This window comes from Caretta caretta, chromosome 1, assembly GCF_965140235.1.
Source record: "Caretta caretta isolate rCarCar2 chromosome 1, rCarCar1.hap1, whole genome shotgun sequence".
Lineage (NCBI taxonomy): Eukaryota > Metazoa > Chordata > Testudines > Cheloniidae > Caretta > Caretta caretta.
Genome location: NC_134206.1, coordinates 98,775,116 through 98,799,868, shown reverse-complemented (window position 1 = coordinate 98,799,868; position 24,753 = coordinate 98,775,116). Strand labels below are relative to the sequence as shown.

The following is a 24,753-nucleotide window of genomic DNA, read 5'->3' as shown; positions in this document are numbered from 1 at the left end:
GAGACTAACCAATTTATTTAAGCATGAGCTTTCGTGAGCTACAGCTCACTTCATCAGATGTATACCGTGGAAACTGCAGCAGACTTTATATACACACACAGAATATGAAACAATACCTCCTCCCACCCCACTGTCCTGCTGGTAATAGCTTATCTAAAGTGATCAACAGGTGGGCCATTTCCAGCACAAATCCAGGTTTTCTCACCCTCCACCCCCCCCCACAAATTCACTCTCCTGCTGGTGCTAGCCCATCCAAAGTGACAACTCTTTACATAATCAAGTCGGGCTATTTCCTGCATAGATCCAGGTTTTCTCACATCCCCCCCACCCCCATACACACACAAACTCACTCTCCTGCTGGTAATAGCTCATCTAAACTGACCACTCTCCAAGTTTAAATCTCTCCTGCTGGTAATGGCTCATCTTAAGTGATCACTCTCCTTACAATGTATATTTTTCTCATGGTCTGTGTGTATATAAAATCTCCTCACTGTACTTTCCACTTTATGCATCCGATGAAGTGAGCTGTAGCTCACGAAAGCTTATGCTTAAATAAATTGGTTAGTCTCTAAGGTGCCACAAGTACTCCTTTTCTTTTTACAAGTATTGTTGCTGAAATGGACTCATACTTGTTCCATTTTAGCTACAATTCAATGCAACACCAGACAATTGTTTTTACTGTTTCCTTCAAATATTTTTTATATTTACAGTAATTTCCCTCATACACCACTATATCTTTTACCCCGTTTCTGATTTTGTATCATTCCTCTTTATCACTTCACCATTTTTTTTTTTTTGGTAAGTTAAGGGAAACCTGGCTTTTCAGTCATTATGTGGAGATTTCATCTGTAAAATCCAGCAGAAGAGTTGTGGACAATGGTTAATCATCCTTGCCAGAGATAACTTATCCTTGGGTCTCTCTTGGACACCAATGCTTTGCTTTTGGCAGACTGCCTTGAGTAACAGGTATTTATAAGATCAAATTCCCAAAGGAAGGTATGTTAGGAAGGCCCACGCATGTCAAATTACAGAAGTTAGTCATTCTGCTATACTAACAACATACTTTATATTTTTGAGGAATGTACAAACATTTCTAGAGAAGTGTTCCTGATCAGACAGATTCTGGAATATGCTCTGACCCTTTATGCCACCAGCCTAGCATAGATGACCTACAGCAGGGGTGAAAGCAGCCCCAAGATGACCCCAACAAAAGCATTTTCCCTGGGCAAGAATGGAACTGCTGCAACAGCTCTATGCTGCCTCCCCAGTTCAGCCCTCACTATAGTGGGTTCTCTAGGGAGGGTTGAGGTATAACTAGAACGCATTGCTCTCTAGCTATTCTTACTCAGAATAATGTCCCCTAGGGAGCTGTTACAAGATGGTACAATGTAGAACAGTCCTGAGATGGCTCTAAGTTTCATCAAGGACCTGCCTCCTGCTCCAGTTCTATGCTGAGTGTAGGACTGGAACAATGGAGGCCATTCACCATCACATACAAGAAGACCGGGCTGGAGAGAGAGATGGCAGAATGGCCTCTGCCTAGCCTGAAACACTAACAAGACCTGAGACGTACATAAGGGATGAGATCAAGTTAGCAGAGGGTGCATCTCAGTACTTTTGTTCTTTTTCAAAGTTACATAACTCTCTAGTTCTTTTTAAGAGTAAAATTACTGTGGTTAATTCCTTTACTAAGCCTGTGTTTCCTGCTTGCCTCTCATGTTGTCCCAAAAGGTGTCAGACTAGAAGTTGGAGCACCCAGAGCTAGATGGAACCCTGAAGACCTGTGTGTAAGCAATAGGGGATGGGGGGGTCTGAGGAGGCAGGATTTCAGAGTCCTAAATCCTGAGGAAGGGCTCAGACAAGAGGTCTGAACCTTGGAGTCTGGAGACCTAGAGTTAGCAACAGGGACTAGACTCAGTCCAGACCCTGCTGGTTTAGAAGCACATGGGATCCAGCAGCTGGGTCCACTTACAACATAGACTGGTGACCTTCTGGAAGGCGGACTGGGCCAAGTTATATCATCCCCTTCTTGCTTTTGGTTATGAGGAATAATTTTTGTTTTAATTAGAAAAAACTAATCAATAGATTCCCCAGCCCCTCACCCTGCCTCTTTGCAAGACCATATAGAGCACACATGCAACTCTCCAATTTGTCCATTCACACGGATGCAGAATGGATGAGCTGGTGTTGATTCAAACCCCAAAATGGGATCTATACCAGTCCATCTTCCTATTCATCATCATGATTTCAAGGCAAATCCTAGAGGGACATAGCTTCCATTTATATCAAGCACCACCCAGATCTTTCTCCTAGCTGGATGATCTACCTATGTCCTTCACTGGCAATCACATCACTGAAGCTTTTGGCAACCAACTGATCACTGACCAACTCCCTAGTAAAACATGGCTTGTAATTCGCTAGTCTTCCATCCTAATAATACATCTGTACCAAGGAAGCTGTCAAAACAAAACCAGCACAATGGAGATGGTTGCTGGGTTCAGCCACAAAATACTTGATCTTAAAAATGTAGGGCTGCCAGGAATTTCAAGAGGTCATCTAGTCCATCCCCCGTGCTTAGGCAGGCATCAGTATACCTAGACTATCTCTGACAGGTGTTTGTCTAAGCTGTTCTTAAAAACCTCCAACAACAGGGATTCCACAACATCCCTTGGTAACACGTTCCAGTGCTTAACCATCCTTACAGTTAAGCTTTTCATAATATTCAACTAAAGCTCCTTGACTGTAAACTAAACTGATTACTTCTTGCCCTACCATTGGTAGATGTAGAAAAAATTTGGTAACATCTTTAAAATAATCTTTTACATATTTGAAAACCTATATTCCCCCTCTGCCATCTCTTTTCTAAATTTAATGTGTCCAGTTCTTTCCATCTTTCCTCGTATATCATGTTTTCTAAATCACTTGTAATTTTTGTTGCTCTCCTCTGGACTCGCTCCAATTTGTTCACATCTTTCTTAAAGTGTGGTGACCAAAACTGCTCATTTCTGATCTTGTCGTGCACTTAATATGGAACAGTTGATGGTGACCACAAAAACTGAATCCTCCACTTTTCAGCCTCTCTCAGTGCGCACATTTCACTGTCACACAATAAAGTTGGCATAACACCATGGTTCACAACTTTCTTGGTGAGTTATCACAGATGTGTAACACAAGTCCCATGCTCTCCTCCTCAGATCACTACAGATGACCCCCCAGACAAAGATGGAAGTAGATTTTCTTACTTCAGGTTCCAGGACCTGTTAACCCTGGGAACAGATGCTGTCACTCTGATAATTTGGGGAATCTGCCTGTACAGTTGGTGAACTCTGTCCATGTTCTGTGTTTATGAACTTTGTATCTCTCTTTACCAGACTGCAGCCTCTTTTCTGGCTGTGTGGTTCTCGATCTTCTTTATTGTCCTGTTACCATGTTGGACCAGAATTGGAAAAGTGAGTGGCAAAACAGGGTTATTGACTTAAGCACCTGACTACTGAAAGGTAATCAGTCTAGAAAAAAGACTGGCTCCCAGCCAGGAGAACCGGTCTGTCAGGGGAGAGGTCACCTAGCAACAAAGTCACCAGGTAGGACTCTGTGGTCACCTGTTCAGGTGAAACGGGGAGTTATCCAACAGAGGGTCTGGATGGTCACAAAGGGCAGAAGCTTCTCTGTTTGCTTTCCCTCTTTGACCATTTTGCACCAGTTTAAGAGGGAAGCTGCTGCTAGAGCCAGATGAGGCAAAAGTGGCAGGGGAGTGAAGACCCTGCCTACCTGAACACAGATGATCCCCCCCCAGGAAAGGGCGAACTAGAGTAAGGGAAATGTGTGTAGCATTTACTTTGTTTGTACAGATCTCTGTAAGTCTCACATGATTAAGTAAAGAGCAATAATGTGCTAGAATACTGAGTTAAATAAAGTTACATGCTACACTTATCACTTGGTCCCTTGAAGAGTTAACCCAGATGGCTCACACCTTCGGGGGATGTTCTTTGAGAAGGTGTGTTTAAGCTACTGGGTGGCTGGGAGGGTCAGCACTGGTCCTGGAGGCCAAAGGCAGGTAGGCTCTAGGGCTCCATTTCTGTGAAAGAGCAGCAGACTGATAGTTGATGCCCAGGAAATACGCCAGAGATGCCAATAGAGCAAAAAATGCTACAGCCCGCTGAGACCTTGAGAGCCAGAGGTTTGGATTCCACCACAGTAATCTGGTAGCATTTAGTCAAATCCCATTTCACAGATAGCCATCTATCTGAAGCTCAGAGAGAAAATGCTTCCCTTCAACAACTATGCAAGACAGCGATTTGGGCCAAGTTATAAATGTGCTACTGCAGTCCCTGCAGATGATAACTTCTATAGTCATTTAGTGCACATTTAGTTCTCTCAGATTTTTAGGTAATGAACCTTTTATCGTGATGTGGAACACCACTACTGAACTTCCCGCATGTTTGAACTGATACAAGGCGGCACAGGAGATGGCTCATTTCTTCCTTGTTCATTTGATTTTTCAAATACATCTGTACCAGTCTAGATAGGTCACCTTTGTTTTGTTGTGTTGGAGGAGTTGGGGCTGTATGGAAATTCTGTTTCAATCCCCTTTTTCTTTTCAGAAAAGTAATTTTTTGTACTTCTGACAGTGTCATTAATCACAATGGGAGCAGAGGACACTTAGTAGTTTGCACAATTAAACCCTAACAATTTATTCAGTTTATAGTAACGATGTCAAAATAGCACAGATTTTATTTTCTGTCCCCATTTGCAAGATCCTAGGCATGTATTCAGGGCTGCTAGCCCGTCCCTCCACTCATGCTGCCACGGCTACCATCTATTTTTAACATGCTAACTCCAACAGAGCTAGCACAGATCTACGACTACAGAATTACGCTACCAGCTCGAAATGTAGACATACCCTCCGATGGTAGAAGAGGACTTGCAGAAATAAAATTAAAAACAGGCAAGATATTGCCCTTTTAGATTTCAAAACAAAAATGATACTGTAAAAGTGATTAATGTACTAAATCTTCAATTTTATTTTTGTTAGAGTAAAATATTGAGAGAGAATAGACTCAGAAAACAAAAAAACTGAAATGAAGTACATTAAGACTATTTTGGTCATGGAATTTTTAAATATTTTACAAGCTCTTAAATCAGGTGTGATGCTCCCTCAAGTCAACAGGCTTTCAAGCCACGTAACATTTTAAATAAATAGAAATCCCTCCCCACCTGACATCCACTGAGTTAAACCACAGGGAATGGAGACAATGAGTACAAAACTTTTCCTCTCTAGCTTTTTTTTCCCATTACCCTTTTCACATAGTGACTAGAGCTGATCAAAACTCAAGGCCATCTGTTCCTCAGGAAGTATCGACATTTTGAAATTTCCTTTCATCCTGAATCAGAATGAAGAGTCAATTTTGAAATCTCAGAAGCATTTTATTTTGGACATATCAAAACTTCCTTATTGATTCAGTTTGTTTTGTCTTCATTGTTTTGACTTATATATTATGATATAAATAGGACTTCTACATTATAAATTATATAAATTATAAATAAAGTCAGCTCCCAGACTGCTACACTGGGCATCACAAAATGGGGAAGAGATGGACAGCCCTCTGTGGAGATAGAGGTGGTTAGGGACTATTTAGAAAAGCTGGACGTGCACAAGTCCATGGGGCCGGACGAGTTGCATCCGAGAGTGCTGAAGGAACTGGCGGCTGTGATTGCAGAGCCATTGGCCATTATCTTTGAAAACTCGTGGCGAACCGGGGAAGTCCCGGATGACTGGAAAAAGGCTAATGTAGTGCCAATCTTTAAAAAAGGGAAGAAGGAGGATCCTGGGAACTACAGGCCAGTCAGCCTCACTTCAGTCCCTGGAAAAATCATGGAGCAGGTCCTCAAAGAATCAATCCTGAAGCACTTGCATGAGAGGAAAGTGATCAGGAACAGCCAGCATGGATTCACCAAGGGAAGGTCATGCCTGACTAATCTAATCGCCTTCTATGATGAGATTACTGTATTGTTTCTTGACTTTAGCAAAGCTTTTGACACGGTCTCCCACAGTATTCTTGTCAGCAAGTTAAGGAAGTATGGGCTGGATGAATGCACTACAAGGTGGGTAGAAAGCTGGCTAGATTGTCGGGCTCAACGGGTAGTTATCAATGGCTCCATGTCTAGTTGGCAGCCGGTATCAAGTGGAGTGCCCCAAGGGTCAGTCCTGGGGCCGGTTTTGTTCAATATCTTCATAAATGATCTGGAGGATGGTGTGGATTGCACTCTCAGCAAATTTGCGGATGATACTAAACTGGGAGGAGTGGTAGATACGCTGGAGGGGAGGGATAGGATACAGAAGGACCTAGACAAATTGGAGGATTGGGCCAAAAGAAATCTGATGAGGTTCAATAAGGATAAATGCAGGGTCCTGCACTTAGGACGGAAGAACCCAATGCACAGCTACAGACTAGGGGCCGAATGGCTAGGCAGCAGTTCTGCAGAAAAGGACCTAGGGGTGACAGTGGACGAGAAGCTGGATATGAGTCAGCAGTGTGCCCTTGTTGCCAAGAAGGCCAATGGCATTTTGGGATGTATAAGTAGGGGCATAGCGAGCAGATTGAGGGACGTGATCGTTCCCCTCTATTCGACATTGGTGAGGCCTCATCTGGAGTACTGTGTCCAGTTTTGGGCCCCACACTTCAAGAAGGATGTGGATAAATTGGAGAGAGTCCAGCGAAGGGCAACAAAAATGATTAGGGGTCTGGAACACATGAGTTATGAGGAGAGGCTGAGGGAGCTGGGATTGTTTAGCCTGCAGAAGAGAAGAATGAGGGGGGATTTGATAGCTGCTTTCAACTACCTGAAAGGGGGTTCCAAAGAGGATGGCTCTAGACTGTTCTCAATGGTAGCAGATGACAGAACGAGGAGTAATGGTCTCAAGTTGCAGTGGGGGAGGTTTAGATTGGATATTAGGAAAAACTTTTTCTCTAAGAGGGTGGTGAAACACTGGAATGCGTTACCTAGGGAGGTGGTAGAATCTCCTTCCTTAGAGGTTTTTAAGGTCAGGCTTGACAAAGCCCTGGCTGGGATGATTTAACTGGGAATTGGTCCTGCTTCGAGCAGGGGGTTGGACTAGATGACCTTCTGGGGTCCCTTCCAACCCTTATATTCTATGATTCTATGAAATTATAAATGTCAAAATGAACCACTTCAATCTTATCAAAACAAAGTACTCCAATGAGTTTTTGGCAAAAGTTTTGACAAAACTGATACTTTTTCCTGCAAAATGTTTCAATTTTCCAGCAACAAATTTGACCAACTCTAATAATGATCATAGCGATTCAACTCTGCTTCTGCAGATAAGGGCACAGTTGGGCCCCTTTAGGAGTTTATGCATGAGTCCGACACCAAAAATGCTGAACTAGCAAATCAAAAGATGGCTTTGGGCAAGCAGAGTTGCCAGTCATATTTTAATATAAAATCAGAATTTAAAAAAATAGGAGAATACTTACAGTTGTGTTGTTTACTTAAAGAAAAACTAAACTTGCTTACTGCTTTAGTCCTACATAGGTCCCTAATCTATATTATATTAAAATTTATATTGGACAATTCTTATTCACCTCTCCTAATTCCTGTACTAAACTCTAATCTAAAAACTAAATTTGACCACGCACAAGTCTCACCGTGACGCACCACACACTATTTTTAAGGCAAAGCATTAAGCTGTTCCGAGCGCTTCTTTCCTCCAAACAGGTTTTGTGCTTCAAGGTCTTATTTCTTTCAGGCAGATGCATTGTATGGTAAAATTCATGTCTAAAAATGAATACTAAAAAAGTCAATCAGGGATAATATGTTCTGTCAATTTTTAAATATCAGAAAGCAAAGAGATGTGACTGCTGTGATTATGCTTAAGTATGGTTCTATCCTGAAAAGTGACTTAGTCAAAATGGTATTGTGGGTTTTTGTATTAATTGTGTCTCACTGATTTACATATAAAATTTGCTTAGTATGCAAGTAAAAAGATTATATCTTTTCTACCTGCCAGCCCCCCCGCACACACACACACACAGAGCTCTCTCAGTCAACCTGGGTTCTTTCCACTTCACACATCATTCCCAGGATTAAAGCTTCTGCAGGCCAAATTATGCCCATGTTTACAATATTTGGTTCTAACAGAAAAACCTACTTTATTACCCTCACCACCATGATGAGCAGTTTCTAGAAATCCCAAAAACTCATTTAAAAGCCTTTGTATTCATCAAGTAATCCATCTGCTCAAGGCTTCAGACAGCAGTAAAGATGGTACCAGCTGAGGGCAACGGGACATAACTGCCTATCCAGGCTACTCTAAAAAGTCATTCTACTCTGAAAAGTTGGGGGCCAACAGAGTCAGACACTTAGGCTTGCACAGTACAGAGAAACCAAACAGGGGAAGTACCAGTGGTAAAGCTGCATCTGACAGTATCGGCCTGGAACAATGTTTCTCTTTGCCCTCTTTGTCACGTCTGGACAGTAAAGCTTTGTAAGAGCTATGTTTGCTCTTGGAAAAGCTCTGCGACTTTCTAGCTGTACCAGCACTGCAGAAGTCCTTAGCCTCTCTGGTACCGAGCCAAGAAGTCATTCTGAGAGAGTCAACTAACTGGGAGACAGGTTATTTAGGAAGGGAGTCAAAGCCCGGGTGGATTTGATTTAAATCAAATTGTTTTAAATTATGATTTAAACCACTAGTCAGGAAGACTCGATTTAATCATGGATTTCTACATAAAAGTGCATTCTTGTTGGTTGTTATAACCTTAATACATATTCTTCACAGCTCAGAGATAGATGTGGGTTTCATTTTTAGAAGGTACACACTACACATTTTTAAAGTGATTTATTTTAAAAACTTTTCAGATTAGTTTTACAGCTCTATCAAAAAATGAATGATTGTTTGGTTATTTCATTTACCAAAGGTAAGTGAAGCAGATATTTATGAAGTCATTGGGAGGTGAACTATCTCCAATTCAACACGTTAATCATTAGTATTTGGAGGATTTTCTTGCCATGCTAGATTAGGAGGAGAACATCACCAGACAGACATTTGAATTGTTTTATTTAACTAAAACAACAATGTTATGTATTCTGGATTTTTTTCTTCAACAGCAAACATGATATTTTAACAAAACAAGCATATGAATTTTTTAATTTAGTTAAACATTCAAGTTTTTTAAAATCAGGTTTTCATTAAAATTGTTTTTAACTAAAATAGTTAAATGATTTTTTTTTTTAAAAGAAACAAAAAATAAATCAACTATGTCAGCCAGGTTAACATGGGAAACTTAAAATATTGGCTTCTGCAGCTAACTCAGTCGTTGTCACCTTCATTTTTCTGTTTGTTCATAACCTGAAAGGAAAAAAGGGGGGAAAAAAAGCTTTCCTGCTTTTTCAGGTCCCAAACGATTTCTCAGTTTGGAATGAATTAAGGAAGGAAGAAAATATTCTTTCTACACCGGCAGAAGAAGCTACTGCTGTTCAAAGTGAGATTATCACTTCAACAGTTTCTGAATTGAAGTGCTAAAGTGACTTCCACTAGTTCACTGATGTGACTTTCTTTAAAACACCATCAGCAAACATATATTTCTTGAATGGTTCTTATTCCCAAACCAGGTAACTTTTAAGGTAACCAGATGTCCCGATTTTATAGGGACAGCCCTGATATTTGGGGCTTTGTCTTATATAGGAGCCTATTACCCCCAAACCCCATCCCGATTTTTCACACTTGCTGTCTGGTCACTCTAGTCTCTTTTATGGCCTGCTGCCGTTATAGGTTTTCCCTTCCAGTGAGAGAATGGTATGGTAGATCTCAAATCAATGAAGGCTACACTTAGAAAGACCTCAAGACTTCTGGAATATGCTGCTCAAACAGTTTCACTTTTGTTTCTACTGCCTGTCCCTCCCTTCTCCCATTTATCTCCAGACTTCTTCTCCTTGTCCAGATCTATTCCACCCCCAATAATCTTCTATTCATTGAACTTTTTGAAACTTTGCACTTTTAGAGAGAAGTAAGGGATTGATTCTGTGTACACAAATTTGCAGAGGGACAATAGGGTTGAGGTTTGTTATTTCTCACCTCTATATATTATGTATTTGTTTTAAAACATTTTTGCTGTTAACAAGCATGTTGTCTCTGGAGACACAAATCCACAGTTTGAGAACTGCAAAACTAAGCATCTCTGGTGGTATCTTCTAGACTGAGCACTGAGTCCCACTGGGTAGATAGAAAGATTAACCTAAATAATCTACACAAAAGTCCCTGGAACTCCATAAGATTGGATCCCCAATCCATGAACTATTGGAACTCATTTACAAAACTTTTCTTAACCATTACATGAAGATATTGTCTCATACTATAGAATTAAAATTTATAATCCCTATTCCAAGATAAGATATCTTTGAGCTATAATGTATCTTAATTATGATTATCTTTAGATAGGTTTTTTCCTCAAAAAGCATTTTATCAATAAAATCCAATTTAAATAAAAAAATCTGATTTTTTTTTTTAAATCATTGATTTTTACCCACCCTGGTCAGAGCTCCTCTTCCTGGGACCCTTTGAGGACATCTCTGGAATCCTCCTCTTTCTAGGATAGAGCTAAGCCAAGGTCAAAGGGGCACTGGATCTGCCTAGAGACTGGTATATGGGGGGAGTTTCTCCTGAACTGGCTCAGAAGCAGGGTAAAGGGAATGCAACTTAATCTCCCGGTTCTTCTTCACACTGGATTTAAGGGCTAGACAAATGTTACACTTCTGGGGGATGTGACACTCTCCAAGGCAGCAAACTCACTTTGAGTGGCCATTCCAATTAGGACACGTGAGGCAATGTTTGAACCCCAGTGAGACGAGCATGTCCTTACAAGGAAGGCAAGCCTCCCTGGTGATAGAACAGCCATAGGGACACTACTCGAAGAATTATTGTTTTGGAGGATATACAATGCAATGGGAATGGGGTTTAGCTTCAGTTGAGGGTGGAAGCCATACATTTCCCTAACCCATCCCCCTTCCTCTCTTTTCTCCCTCCCCCCTCCATCATGTGCAATCCAATATGGATTCCAAGTAGGGAGAAAACCTTTTAAGTGTGCAACTGGTGGTTCATTTTTTATCTTTGCACTTACTATTAAAAAATGATTCAGGATTACAGGCTTAGCAAGCATGAGCGCATGTGTCTGCGTATAGTGCTGTCTTCATACCTCTGTCACACCAGTAGAATGACAGACTTATACTGTTGCTAGCATTAAACCATTGCCCTAGACAGTATGGATTACACATCTCAATGGTTGTATTCAGTAGAAAAGTCCTTTGTGGACCACAGTGCTCGGTTCTCTGGTTTTGCCTGTTCCTGACATGTTGTCTGGGTTGGTGGGTGGGAATTTGCTCAGCTGTTGGCAAGCCTTTGCACCCTAGTTCAGCATCCTGTTAAAGTTCAATTTTCCTCCAGTCCTAACAGGTGATGCTTTAGAGAAACACGATATGGTCTGTGAGATTCCTCAGTGTGGAAAATTTCCAACAGCTACCTCGATAGCTTCCCAGCCCTCTCCATTCTTATATAAGCTGTTCCGTCACCAGGTGACAAAAATAAACCAAAAACAAAACAAAAAAGCAAATGTCCTTTTCACAGATAGATGGGATTTCACCAGTAGCCTGGAAAAAGCTACTCCTTCTCCCACTCTGGGATTTGTAGAACAGGAATACCTATACCATTTGAAACTGACAACAGGACTCTAATTGGATTGCCCTAGCCCCCCATGAGAGTTCTACCAACTCTCCCCTCCACACACACTTTTTTAAAAAAAATTCAATCTGAAATTCTTACTATGGTGTGTCTTTGGTCAAGGTATGTTGCTAGACATAGCTTCTGAATAGGCCAAGGTATAAATACAGAATGAAAACACATCACTTTGACAAAAGTATCAATCTGTTGCCTTGTCCTGATGCAGAATGTAAAGTCGAAAACTCTTTTTCCTTGCCATGAAAAAAATACATTCATGATCTTGGCAAAGATTTCTCCCGCAGCTGCACCAACACAGCCACTCTGGAATCTTGGAGGCAGGACCCTGAACCAGTATGGGGAAGAGAGGCACAGAGATGACAGGTTATATGACATGGCATACAAGTCTCAAACACCTGGAGTACCAGGAAGGAGGGGAGGAGCAGGATAGGAAGGGAGAGGACAGAATGGTTGCCAATTTCCTCAAACATGACCAAAGGAACAGGGATCAGGCTGGGGCACTGTTAAAGCAGCTGATCTCTCCGACAGCCACCATGTCCTTGTACCAACTCCAGTGACCATGGGATTCTCTTCCATGTTATCATATCCTACAGCCAATGCAGTCACTAAAAACTCAGGGGCTGGGTGGGCTATTAACAGGTCTGTGAACTGGAACGATCTGATATACCCTGTGCACGACAGCCCTGTAAAGTAGCATACAAAAGTCAACACATTCAACCAGAAGGAGGAAGAACAGGTGGCACAGTTCTGACATCCAGTCCACTACCAGCGAGACTGTGGAGCTTGGACTTCAGTTAACTGGCACTGTTTTGAAAACAGTTATACTTTATTTCACTTGGCACACTTGTAAATAGTTATTGTGGACAGGCAGCTGGTATGCCTGCAATGGTTTTCTGGATATTTTAATACCTTTGGTTTTGTTAATACATTAGTCTGGTTGTACAATACTTTGGTGCATGAGTGCTTGGAAAAAGAAGGGAAAAATCAGGAAATTGTATTCAAAGCTTTTAATACAAGTTTAAAACTCTTATAATCACATAAAACCAACAACTCAGAAGTTACCAAACATATTGATATATATACTTAATACACAGCATTACAGTCCCCCATGACAGCATCGCATTTCCATATCCACTGCACCTGGCAATACAAGGATGTGGGTGCACAAGGCATCCCTTATTTCCCTTGCTCTCCTGGACTCAGTCCCAACAATGACAGATGCACTTACTGGTGGCCTGTATCAGGACTTCAAACCAGCAGTGTTTTGAGCCCACTCCACATAAGAACTCTCACAATTAGCCTCACAGACATTGTACAGGACACAGCATACCATACAGCACTGGCCACACTGGCATCCAAATGAGTTGGCATATAGTGCCATTTTGACTTCAGCCAATCAAATGCGCACTCCACAATGACTCAGTGTGTAACTAAACCTTCTGCCAGATGCTCTGAGATCTGGGTACAGTTTCATGACCCACAGCAGTAGAGGGTAGATAGGGACCCCTAAAACAACAGTGAGTACAGACACACTGATAGCCCTACCATGTAGCGGTAATACAGCCCCTGCTTGTCCACACATGTAAATATCACATCTTCTCAGCACTCTGCCATCATGCATCTTGCCAGTCCATCCCACGTTGGGGTTTATGAACCTGTTTGTAGTTGACCAATGCCTACAGAACAACTGACAAGTGCTTTTTGCAGCTGATGTATTCCTCTCCTCCTTGAGGCAGGCCAAAGCACGAACATGAGAGTGCCATCAATAGTCCCAGTTCAGCTTCTCTCAAAGCCAGCTATTATTTCAGGCACACTGGCTGTGTCCATCACCTATGGATAGAGCTCCACCACTATAGTACTGGGAGCAGACTTGCCAACACCAAACCGGTTTGTGACAGACCTGTAATAGTCAGTGGTAGCCAGCTTCCAGATAGCAACAGCAACCTACTTTGGCACGGGTATAGAACCACAGAAATGGAGAGCAGGAAGGGACCTTAAGAAGCCTTCAAGTCCAGCCACCTGTGCGGTGGCAGGTCCAAGTAAACCTAAACCATCCCTGACAAGTGTTTGTCTAAATAGGTTTTTTAAAGCCTTCAGTGATGGGGATTCCACAACCGCCCCTGGAGTTCTAAATCTCCCTTGCTGCAGATTAAGCCCATTACTTCTTGTGCTACCTTCAGTGGACAGAGAGAACAATTAACCAGAGCACTCTTTATAGCAGCCCTCAACACATTTGGAGACTGTTATCAGGTCCCCCCTCAGTTTTCATTTCTCATGAATAAACATGCCCAGTTTGTTTGTTTTTTTAACTTTCCTCAGAGGGCAGGTTTCCTAAACCTTTTATCATTTATGTTGCTTTCCTCTGGACTCTCTCTCTCCAGTTTGTCCAGAGGCTGGACCTCACATGTGTCAAGTAGAGTGGAATAATTACCTCCCATCTCTTACATACGACACTCCTATTTATACACCCCAGAATGATATCAGCATTTCTCACATCTGCATCACACTGCTGACTCATTCAGTTGCTGATCCACTATCAACCTCAGACCCTTTACAGCAGTAATACCACCTAGCCAGTCATCTCCTATTTTGTAGCTGTGAGTTTGATTTTAACTTCCTAAGTGAAGTATTTTGCACTTGTCTTTATTGAATTTCATCTTGTTGAATTCAGACCAATTCTCCAATTTGTCAAGGTCATTTTGAATTCTAACCCTATCCTTCAAAGTGCTTGCAACTCCCCCCATCTTGGTGTCATCTGCAAATGTTATAAGCATGCTCTCCACTCCATTATCCAAGTCATAAATGAAAATAGTGAATATCATCAGACCCAGGACTGACCCCTGGCAGGATAATCCACCCCCTCCAATTTTACAGCAAACTGCTGATAACTACTCTTTGAGTACGGCCTTTCAACCAGTTGTGCACTCACTTGATAGTAATTTCATCTAGACCACATTTCCCTAGTTTGCTTATGAGAATGTCATGTGAGACTATCGAAAGCCTTACTAAAATCAAGATATATCACATCTACAGTTTCCTCTCAACCAATAGGCCAGTAACCCTGTCAAAGATGAAAATTAGGTTGGTTTGGCATGATTTGTTCTTACATGTTATCCCTATTTTGTGTGTCCTGGGGCCAGAGGATCGGACGGAGAGGGGTGAATTCCTCACAGAACTCCATGAAGGTCTACTTCCTCATGCAGAAGTTCTGGACCATTGCTGTTCATCCCAGGTCTCCATGACAACGTATTCCCACCATGTTGTTCTAGTTATTTTGCACCAGAAATGGCAGTCTGCACACAGGGAATCCACAGCAAAGGCAGCTAGAGTTGTGTGTAGGCTGTCATGAATATACTTCCCCTCTGAGACCCACTGCTGTCTTCCAAGAGTAAAAACTGCTGCTGAAATGTCAGCCACTGTCTTGTAGAAAATCTACCGTGCCTCAAACAGTTCAGTCACAAGCAGGATCAGCTCATCCAATACTGCTGGATTCATGCCAAGGCCCAAGATGGAGCATGAAGAGCCTAAATTTGTTAAAGTGGCAGAGGGTTCTGTGGCACCTTATAGACTAACAGACGTATTGGAGCATGAGCTTTCGTAGGTAAATACCCACTTCGTCGGATGCAAGATTTGTTAAATCACTAACAAATAAATTTGTTAGTGATTTAACAAATCTAACAAATTTTACAAATAAATTTAACAAATTTAAGCAAATTTAACAAATAAATTTGTTAGTGGGCTAAAACCACTTTCCATGCAGAGGCCCAACAAGTTCTCCACCAACACCACTGTAAAACAATTCCTAGAGTGGCTCCAGCAACCCTAGGATATGCCGCCAGAATCCTATCCCCAAACCCATGTAACTGCAGAACCTGCATGGCCTTGGTAAACCGGTAAGGATAGTGTGAGGCATTCAGAGTTGTGGTTGGCAAGCATATGCCTGCATGCACATGAGCCAGGACACGAGTATACACTGCAGTGTTGACATACCCTTTAAGATGTATGCTGTTGCTCCTTGCCTCTTTAGGATTGATTATGCCCAATAGTAAGCTGCCTGCTTGACTTGATGGTGGTGTTGCCACTTCAAATTGGGGCTACTGTGGACACTCACTGCACAGTCAGAGTAGTGAGCATTATATTAGGTTTTTGGTTTGTTTTTTTAAATGCTGGCTACCAAGATTCTGCAGCATAGACACAGCCCTTTCAGAGGCTTCCCACTGCTGGCACAGAACGGCGCCACTATGGCAATGAAAGTGTTCTGCAAAGAACAGTCTGGGTTCAGAAAGTGCCAAGTAGCAGCACAGGGACCTTAAAAACACAAAAAGAACTGGAAAAATTAAATGTAAACTGAAATACCTTTTTAATTTGAAGTAGCATACAGCCCTGGGAGACAGTAGCACCCATTGCTTCTAGAACAAAACTCCATGCGTGCTCAGCAAATCCACTGGAAAAGCAGTACTGCAGCACAGCCAATCCACACAAAACCACCCCCTTACTCCCTTGCATGCACATTTCCTGCCCTTTCATGTAAAGACCTCTTGAGTCTGCCCAATAGTGCTGTGGTTGTGACGACACTAGTTGATACTGCAGTTCTGTACCCTGCTAATCCAGCAAATAACTTGTTTTCTATTTTATTTGAGGAAATGGGGTGTGGATGTCACCCCAACCTAACTAGGATGACCAGATGTCCCTATTTATTAGGGACAGTCCCGATATTTGGGGGGTTTTCTTATATAGGCACCTATTACCCCCCCATCCCGCCCCGATTTTTCACACTTGCTGGCCACCGTAAACCTAACCCACAAACACACACATTTGAGGCACAGCATGGAGGTCTTGCCCTGATGACTGGAGACTGGGGGATGTCCCCAACCTCATTCATGGGAAGAGGGCTATGGACAAGTAGGCTGGCTAGGATAGAAGCAATAGGATCACCATCCTCCCAGCCCTTACTGAACACTGTGAAAGCTAGCAATGAGTGCTGCTGTCAAAGAAATCCCAGGATAAATCACATAAATAAAATACAAACTAGTGTTGAAGTCCTAAATCATTAACAGAACACATGTATACACTTAAGTTACAAAAGGGGGCAGGGACTGACAGTCAGAGAATCCAGAAATGCAGAGTTACAAGCCGTTTGTTTACGAACTATGGCACTTAGTGTTAAATATTTATATATTTGTTATAAAACAGCTAATAATAATGCTGTAAACTATTTAAGTTATATGACAATCACAAAGCATTAAAAACTAAGCTTGTGTGTCCCACTGACTCTTCACAGAGCAGCTACCTCCAGATATGCCATATCGTCCCCACTTCAGCATCAGGAGAACTCTCTAATAGAGATCTGCTGGAAAGTTTAAACCAGAAAACAAATAAAATGAACTCCACTTTGGAAAACAAATTCTGATAATAAAGTGGAAGCCACCAGGAAGCCATCACTTAAGCTCTCGACAGCTGACAAACTGCAGAGCCCAGAAAACTGTATTCGACAAGTACAAAAAAAGAGAGACAAAATAACAGAGACTCAGAAAATTAGACACTTGTGAAAAAAAGACTGTGGGCCCCTCGGCATATACAATAACTCATGAAGCAAGTACCTGAAAAATCTCAAAACCCTCAGAATCCCAGAGGGAAATATTTTGCACACCTAGGAAGAAACACTGGAGAAAATAAAATCCATTCTTTGCTGGGTCTAGATATTCAGGATGATCTTGTATACTGTTTGTTAATAGTAGTAATCAGAATTTACAAAAAATAAAAATAGATTTGCTACCCAAAGTTCTGTAATTGCCATTCTCACTAAATCCTGAAAGATGGAGAGAAGCCTAGCTGCATCCTGTAAAACTTTTTAAAGAGAGTAAACTCTAATTTTTTCCAGATACCGTTCCTGTAACAGAAATACTGACTACAGTATATGTCATAAATATAAAGGGAAGGGTAAACACCTTTAAATCCTTCCTGCCAGAGGAAAAACCCTTTCACCTGTAAAGGGTTAAGAAGCTAAGACAACCTCGCTGGCACCTGACCAAAATGACCAATGAGGAGACAAGATACTTTCAAATCTGGGGCGGGGGGACAAAGGGTCCTCTGTGTGTGTGTGATGCTTTTGCCAGGACCAGAGCACGAATGCAAGTCAGAACTCCTGTAAAGAGTTAATAAGCAATCTAGTTAGATATGCGTTAGATTCTGTTTTGTTTAAATGGCTGATAAAATAAGTTGTGCTGAATGGAATGTATATTCCTGTTTTTGTGTCTTTTTGTAACTTAAGGTTTAGCCTAGAGGGATTCTCTATGTTTTGAATCTGATTACCCTGTAAGGTATTTACCATCCTGATTTTACAGAGGTGATTCTTTTCTTTTTTTTTTTTTAATTAAAATTCTTCTCTGATTACTTTTTCATTGTTCTTAAGATCCAAGGGTTTGGGTCTGTGTTCACCTATGCAAATTGGTGAGGATTTTTATCAAGCCTTCCCCAGGAAAGGGGATGTGGGGCTTGGGGGGGATGGTTGGGGGGAAAGACGTTTCCAAGCGGGCGCTCTCTCTGTTATATTTGTTAGACGCTTGGTGGTGACAGCAAAAAAGTCCAGGGACAAAAGGTAAAATAGTTTGTACTTTGGGGAAGTTTTAACCTAAGCTGGTAAAAATAAGCTTAGGGGGTTTTTCATGCAGGTCCCCACATCTGTACCCTAGAGTACAGAGTGGGGACGGAACCTTGACAGTATAGAAAGTTTAATTAACATATAGACCTCTGCATCTATCTTGTCTCCATTTATGAGCAACGTAATACATAACAAGTCCTTTCTCTTTCAGGATGTGTCTTCTACACAGATATGTCTAAAAATTATGGATGAAAAAAGGAAACTAACACAGAATCTGAGGAGAAACCATCTATCCCTATATCCTACTCTGCTTTCTGTGAATGAACTACACTGTTATAACTTTTCTATCTTCTTTCCTATTTGACATAAACACATCTTGCTTCCCCTCACTTATTTACAATTACTCATTCAAACAGTGGACAGACTATTCCCTTACTTCCTACTTCCTTGCTGAATGCTGTTACTTTTTTGGATGCTTAATTTATTGTTCTAGGATGTAGGTAAGTAAAGACTGAGATGTACTTCTGGAAGTATTACCTCATTTGAATTTTGCAGTGTCATGCATATCTACTTTCTTGTTACAGAAGAAACAGTAGAAAGTAGAGGGTATATCTGAAATTAATTGCCAGCTTTATATTTCAAAATAATAAGAATAAAGAGTTTAAAAACAAAACTATCTTATTGTTTTCCTTTTATCTCTAGGACTGGAGCTCAGCTGTTTTTCTCCTCTAACAGTTGATGATATCACAAACATACCAGGCCCTGTGTAATCTGGGAAAAGATGGATCCACATGTACAGGAAGCACACCTGATTTCTGCACAGCACTATGCTATTGCTGCAGCATGCTGAAATTTCTACAGAAGCTTTAATTAAATATAAAACACAGTATTTTATTGAATTGAATATGAAAAATAATATGGGCACAGTATTCCTTGTGTTGGTTATTTTGATTTTAAATGTAATCTAATTTTGGGATTTTATTTCAATTTTACACTGCCCTAAAGTTTTCATTTTTTAGTGTGCCATGAAATTGTGCACTGACAGCACAAGCATGGAACTGCATTGTAGGGACATGCTGTCAAAGGGAGAGTTGGAGGTTGTGACAGTTGGATTTGAGGTAGCCCACATTATGTCTACACCACGCACCTTACAATGTGCCATTGCAGCTGCGCCATTGTAAGGGGTGCTGTGTAGCCGCTCTTTATCGCCAGTAGAGAGTCTTCTGGCGACAAAATAAAACCACCCCGAATGAGGGGCGGTAGCTTCATCAGTGGGAACATGGCTTCCGCCAATGAAGCACTGAATCAAGCTTTTCATCGTTAAAACTTTTGTTGTTCTTGTGTTTTTGCAGATTAATGTTTCTACTAAAATGATCAGCAGTTAAATAATTAACTGGGCAGATTTTTTAAATTAGGTTTCAGGGTTGGTACTTCCCTTCAAGGTGAATGGCAGCAATTTATTTCTCTAAGGCTATTATTTCACACTGTTTGCAGACAAGTCAGCACTGCATTGGTTCACACTTGGAAGGTTAGTTTCACAACCATAAGGACTAGAAATTATATTTTTAAATGAAAACTTATATTGTACAGCCAAATCCTGTGGCAAGGAATGGATTCTGCACAAATTTTGCAATTAATTCTGGGTTTTTGAGTCACAAGGAAACCCTTCCAAAACATGGGGCTTCTTCTTCTTTGCAGGATAATTCAAGAATCCTAAGCACAGACCCTGGAAAGCAAGAGCAAATGACTTCAAAAATGTGTCATTTGAGTTTACGTATATATTTAGATAATGGATTTAGGAAATTAAAACTATTTTTGTATTTATTCATCAGGAATACACTTCACCTTTAAGAGCCCTACTTAAGTCTGTGAATACTGTAAAAAAATTGTGGTCAGAAGCAGAGCTTTTCACAAATGACCTGGAACTCAGCTCAGATTATTCCTGAAATACTTAGGAGCTACACACCAGAATATTCAGTTGGAGATATGATGGGCTAATCAGGCTTGTATATCTAACAGTGCATACAACATTATCTGCTACTTTTATTGTGAGAGACTCTTATTAACAAGAGGCATATATACTATATGTATCCTAAAACTAAGTTCCCTAAAAATTAATAATTTGATTTTCAATCAAAACAAACACTGCATAAGCTCACACAAGAGTAGACATCCATAAGTAAATACAACTTTACATTACTGAAAAAAACTTGACTAAACTTGGTTTCACCATAGCAATGGTAAATAAAAAAGTGACTACATACTATTTCTAAGGGCCAGATTTTGCCATCCTTACCCATACCAAGTAATAAGTTACTCCACAAGTAGTCCCACTAAAATCCACGGGGCTACTCATGGAGAAATGTGCTACTAAACACGAGTAAGGCTATTAGAATCTAGCCCCAAATAAATTTAATATCGAGTATTTACATGTTCATTACAAATAATTTCAAATTTTTTCTCCCGGCTATACCATAATACTAAAAGCCCACCTAAAAGAATAACAGGTCCGTTTTGTGTGGGAAGGACCTAAAAGGGAAGGTTCATGCATGTATCCTTGAGGAGAATTGTTTGTTTTTTTGAACACACACAAAAGCAAACTCTTTATGTGAAGAAAAATCCTGTTTGTGAAGCTTAAATTATATTTTGTAGTTTAGAAGAGATGGAACTATTTATTTAATTTTTCATAGATAGTTTTCCTCTAGGTTGCTTGATGCATACTCCATGTATGTACACAAAAATACTACATTTAAAATTTAGGCAGCAATTGGAAATATTGTTGACATAATGCCTATCAGTGACATTAGCAGACGTCTTAATGACTCTCTATCCTTTTATATTTAATAATACAGTTGTTAAAATTATTTAACGAAACATTGTTACATTAACTCAGATGCGTTAAGCATATAAAAGTTACAAGTTTAGAACATAAGACCATCCAAAACTAGTGTCAACTGCTTTACCCAGCATTGAGTCGGGTATTTTCAGACATGAACCAACTCCGGCCCACCAAAAAAAAAAAAGAAAAGTATAAGTGGACCATGAAGAATTGGGAGAGGACATCAGAAGTTTTGAGCTAGTGTCCTGTACTTCTCCTTTAAAGGTACAAATGGTAGGTCTATAAGAATCTAGATAATGTTGCCTTTAAAAATAGTTTAAACTATTACTAGTGCAATTATTCAAAACCTATTCTGAAAATTACACTATTGCTAATGTTTATAGGCAGTAAGAATGTTTTTAAATTAGTTTTCTTCTTTAAACACATTGATATTTACTGTTCATCAACTCAATCGTAATTATTCCACATCTGTGGGTAACAGTGCTTTGAGTAGTAATGCTTAGATAATACAATAACAGGCATAAAAATAAGAGAAATTCTCACTGCTTTACCTAAAGTCATTAAAATTATTTTTTTGCTTGTTCTTTTAAAATTATACTACATTTGTATACACAGTAAATGCTGCAGTACTGCTATGTTATTGAAGATAGAGTTTTAATTCCTGTTACTATCTATGGGTTTGATCATGGGAGGTACTGAGTAACATCAGCACCCACTGAAGTTGAAGAGGCTTTGCACCTCACAGGAGTAGACCCTATATTTGCATACCTTTCTTGCAATGTTCTAGTAAAATTTACTATAAACTCTTGCTTTCATGGTCTAACAATATGGTACAAACTCCGCGTTCCATGTAAAACGTAATAGACTTCTGTCCCAAATACCTCCTTTCCTTCTCATTGTCAAGAACATTTAACATAAATCTTCTCCATTGCTTCCTCCTGCTAGTTCTCAGCAAGAAAGTTGATATTGTTCAGCATAGTGAAAGCACTGCTTTAAAAGCCAGTCTGCTCATTAAATTATTCTGCTGGCTGTGTGTTCTCATTAAAAATGTATAAAGATCAGATAATTGCAGTAAGTATTGTTAACCTTGATTTTCCTGTTTTAGATCAAGGTTCTACTTTTAAACCTAAAACAAAGACCTGGAAATGGCAGGGAAAATGTTCAACTAAACAACAACATCTAAAACTCTTTAGAAGCTTGCCTTAAGAACACAGGGAATCACTGTGTATTGAAAAAATACTTATAGTCCTTTATACAAGTCATAGTGGAATGAAGTATCAATCTCATTGTAAAGATGTTTCCAATCTTACAGACAATTATATTTTTAGTTCAGACCTTATACTGGCAGTTGCTTAGAAGAGACATGTTCCAATTCCATCTGAATCTTCAAACATATGTATTGTAAACTTTACTGATTTTTAGGTTAACCAATTGCTTTTATCAAAACAAGCAACCATTAACAGATGAAAACCCAGCTAAGAATCCAATTAGGCTAACAGTATTTTTTGAAACATACCAACCCATTTCCTTTTTTAAATGGTGTTATTTTGAATGAAACATACATATACTTGTGTTCTATTTCTCAAGAGAACAATTTACATTTTAAAATTTAATTCACTCATACAAGATCATATAAAATTCACATTTCACCTCCAAGGAGTATATATGCCTGGAGAAACCTTGTTTCCTTGACTCCCCCAAGCAACACATATGGTATGCAGCATACTGCAGCAAACTCTTTAAACATTCAATAAAAGACAATGATCCTCTTACCTTGTTTAGCTCTGTCTATTCGACACATTTACAATGTGAACGGAAATGTATATGATATGATCAAACGGCCACATCTTTTCCATTGCACTATGCTGATGAGTAGTTTTCATGTACAATAATTATCACCCTATTTTTTGGTACTCTGAAAGCCTTATCTGGGAATTTTCTCTCAGATGATGAAGCAAAGACACAGCCTGAACTCTGTTGCTGAAAGACTGCAGCCCTTCCTTCTAGCAAATCCCTCCCAGCATATGGTACCCAATCACACACAAGTTCGTCAGTTCTACTGGTCTTAAACTGGTTGTAATAGGATGATTGACAAGGCAACACAGCACTTCTAAAGTGTAAAAACAATGCATCCATACTGATGAACAAGACATTTCCCTCTCACAGGAAAGCAGTGTTACCAAGGAGATAAAGTGACACCTATATGAAACAAACCACCACCATCATACCTGCAGTCAACATTTGCTATGGTATGGTCTGAAAAAGCTTGTATTAACACGAAAATGTATTATAGAAAATAAACAGAATTGTACAAGGGAAGCAATGATTCATCTGTTTTGTTATTGAGATTTATTCATGCACTGTATTCCAAATAATTTAGCCTTCAAGTTTTTTTTAAAAAAAATACAACCAAAAAACATCTGTGCTGAAACATAAATATGTTTACATCTCAATACTGTATAACTTTACTGTTTCTGATATATATGGTATCTTTCACAAGATATCAGACTTTTGTGTACAGTTATGGAACACTTACAATAAAAATGCAATCAATAATATATTATCATTTTAATATACTTGGCAGACATAAGGTCAGGGTCAGCAGTCCCCGAACTATGTTCAGTTTGATTAGAATGCAAGTGCTGTCCATTTGTAGTGAGGTTCAAGCATGTCATTTATAAAGACTCTTATAAGATAGCAATCGTCTTAAGTCAAAATTTTAACACTTTGATTGCTGGACCTTCTACATGAAGCAATAGAGGTGCTAAATCATGTACCAGCTTCCTCACTTTGAAACACAAATGCTGCTAGAATGCCATTACGTTCTACTGCAACAGAAAGCAGCAGCAAAAGAGGACAGTGAATGAAGGGTTATGTTTTAAAATTAGGAACATGAACTTTCAATTCAATTAAAAGCTAAACATGTGAAAATATAAGAACTCTACAGTAGTGCTGCACTATAAACAAAAGTGTATCCATTTTAGAAAAATACATTAAGCCAAATATATTTAAAACTGTATAAAAAGACTAAATATACAAATAGACAAGGCAAAAAACAAAGCTCTCATTCATTTAAAAGTTGCAACCCAAAGCCCCTTTGTTTATTATTGACTGTTTTGCATATCTGAAATGAAGCATTTCCAAAATCCATTCTTCTTCTATCCCTACAGTTAAAACTTTCTTCAGGCCTCATCACCTCTCCTCTTAATGACTGCAATCTTCTCCTTTCTGCCCTCCATAAAATGCAAATTGCCCTACCCTTGCCCATCAAAGTTGCTGTGACTATCTTCTTTGCCCACCAATCTGACCACAACTCCACCCCTTCTTCCCTTTGTATCCCTACACTGGCTTCCCCTCCACCAGTGCATCAAGTCCAAGCTTCTTATCCCAGCCTTCTGGCATATCTCTTCTCCCTTTCCTCTCTGTCCACCCTGGCCTCTTTTCTGAAACAGCCCCTACATTCTATCAAAGATGAAAGCTTTAAAGTCCTATTTATTCTCTTTTCCCATATGCATCTCCCCATGTTCTTTCACAATAACCCCTGCAACAAGCACATCCTTCCCAAAC

The 24,753-nt window shown here is 40.0% G+C and overlaps 1 protein-coding gene across 25 annotated transcripts in view; it reads right to left on the bottom strand.

The window, feature by feature from the left end:
• Positions 1-24,753, bottom strand: part of MBNL2 (muscleblind like splicing regulator 2) — a 177,640-nt gene that overhangs the window by 132,493 nt on the left and 20,394 nt on the right. Inside the window, exon 1 of one of the 25 annotated variants that reach the window (XM_075129403.1) lies at positions 22,960-23,182. The exons of the other annotated variants lie outside the window; for them this stretch is intronic. The gene's annotated coding sequence lies outside the window, so the exon portion shown is untranslated. Of the gene's footprint in view, positions 1-22,959; positions 23,183-24,753 lie in introns of those variants that run through there. 25 annotated transcript variants of the gene reach the window in all.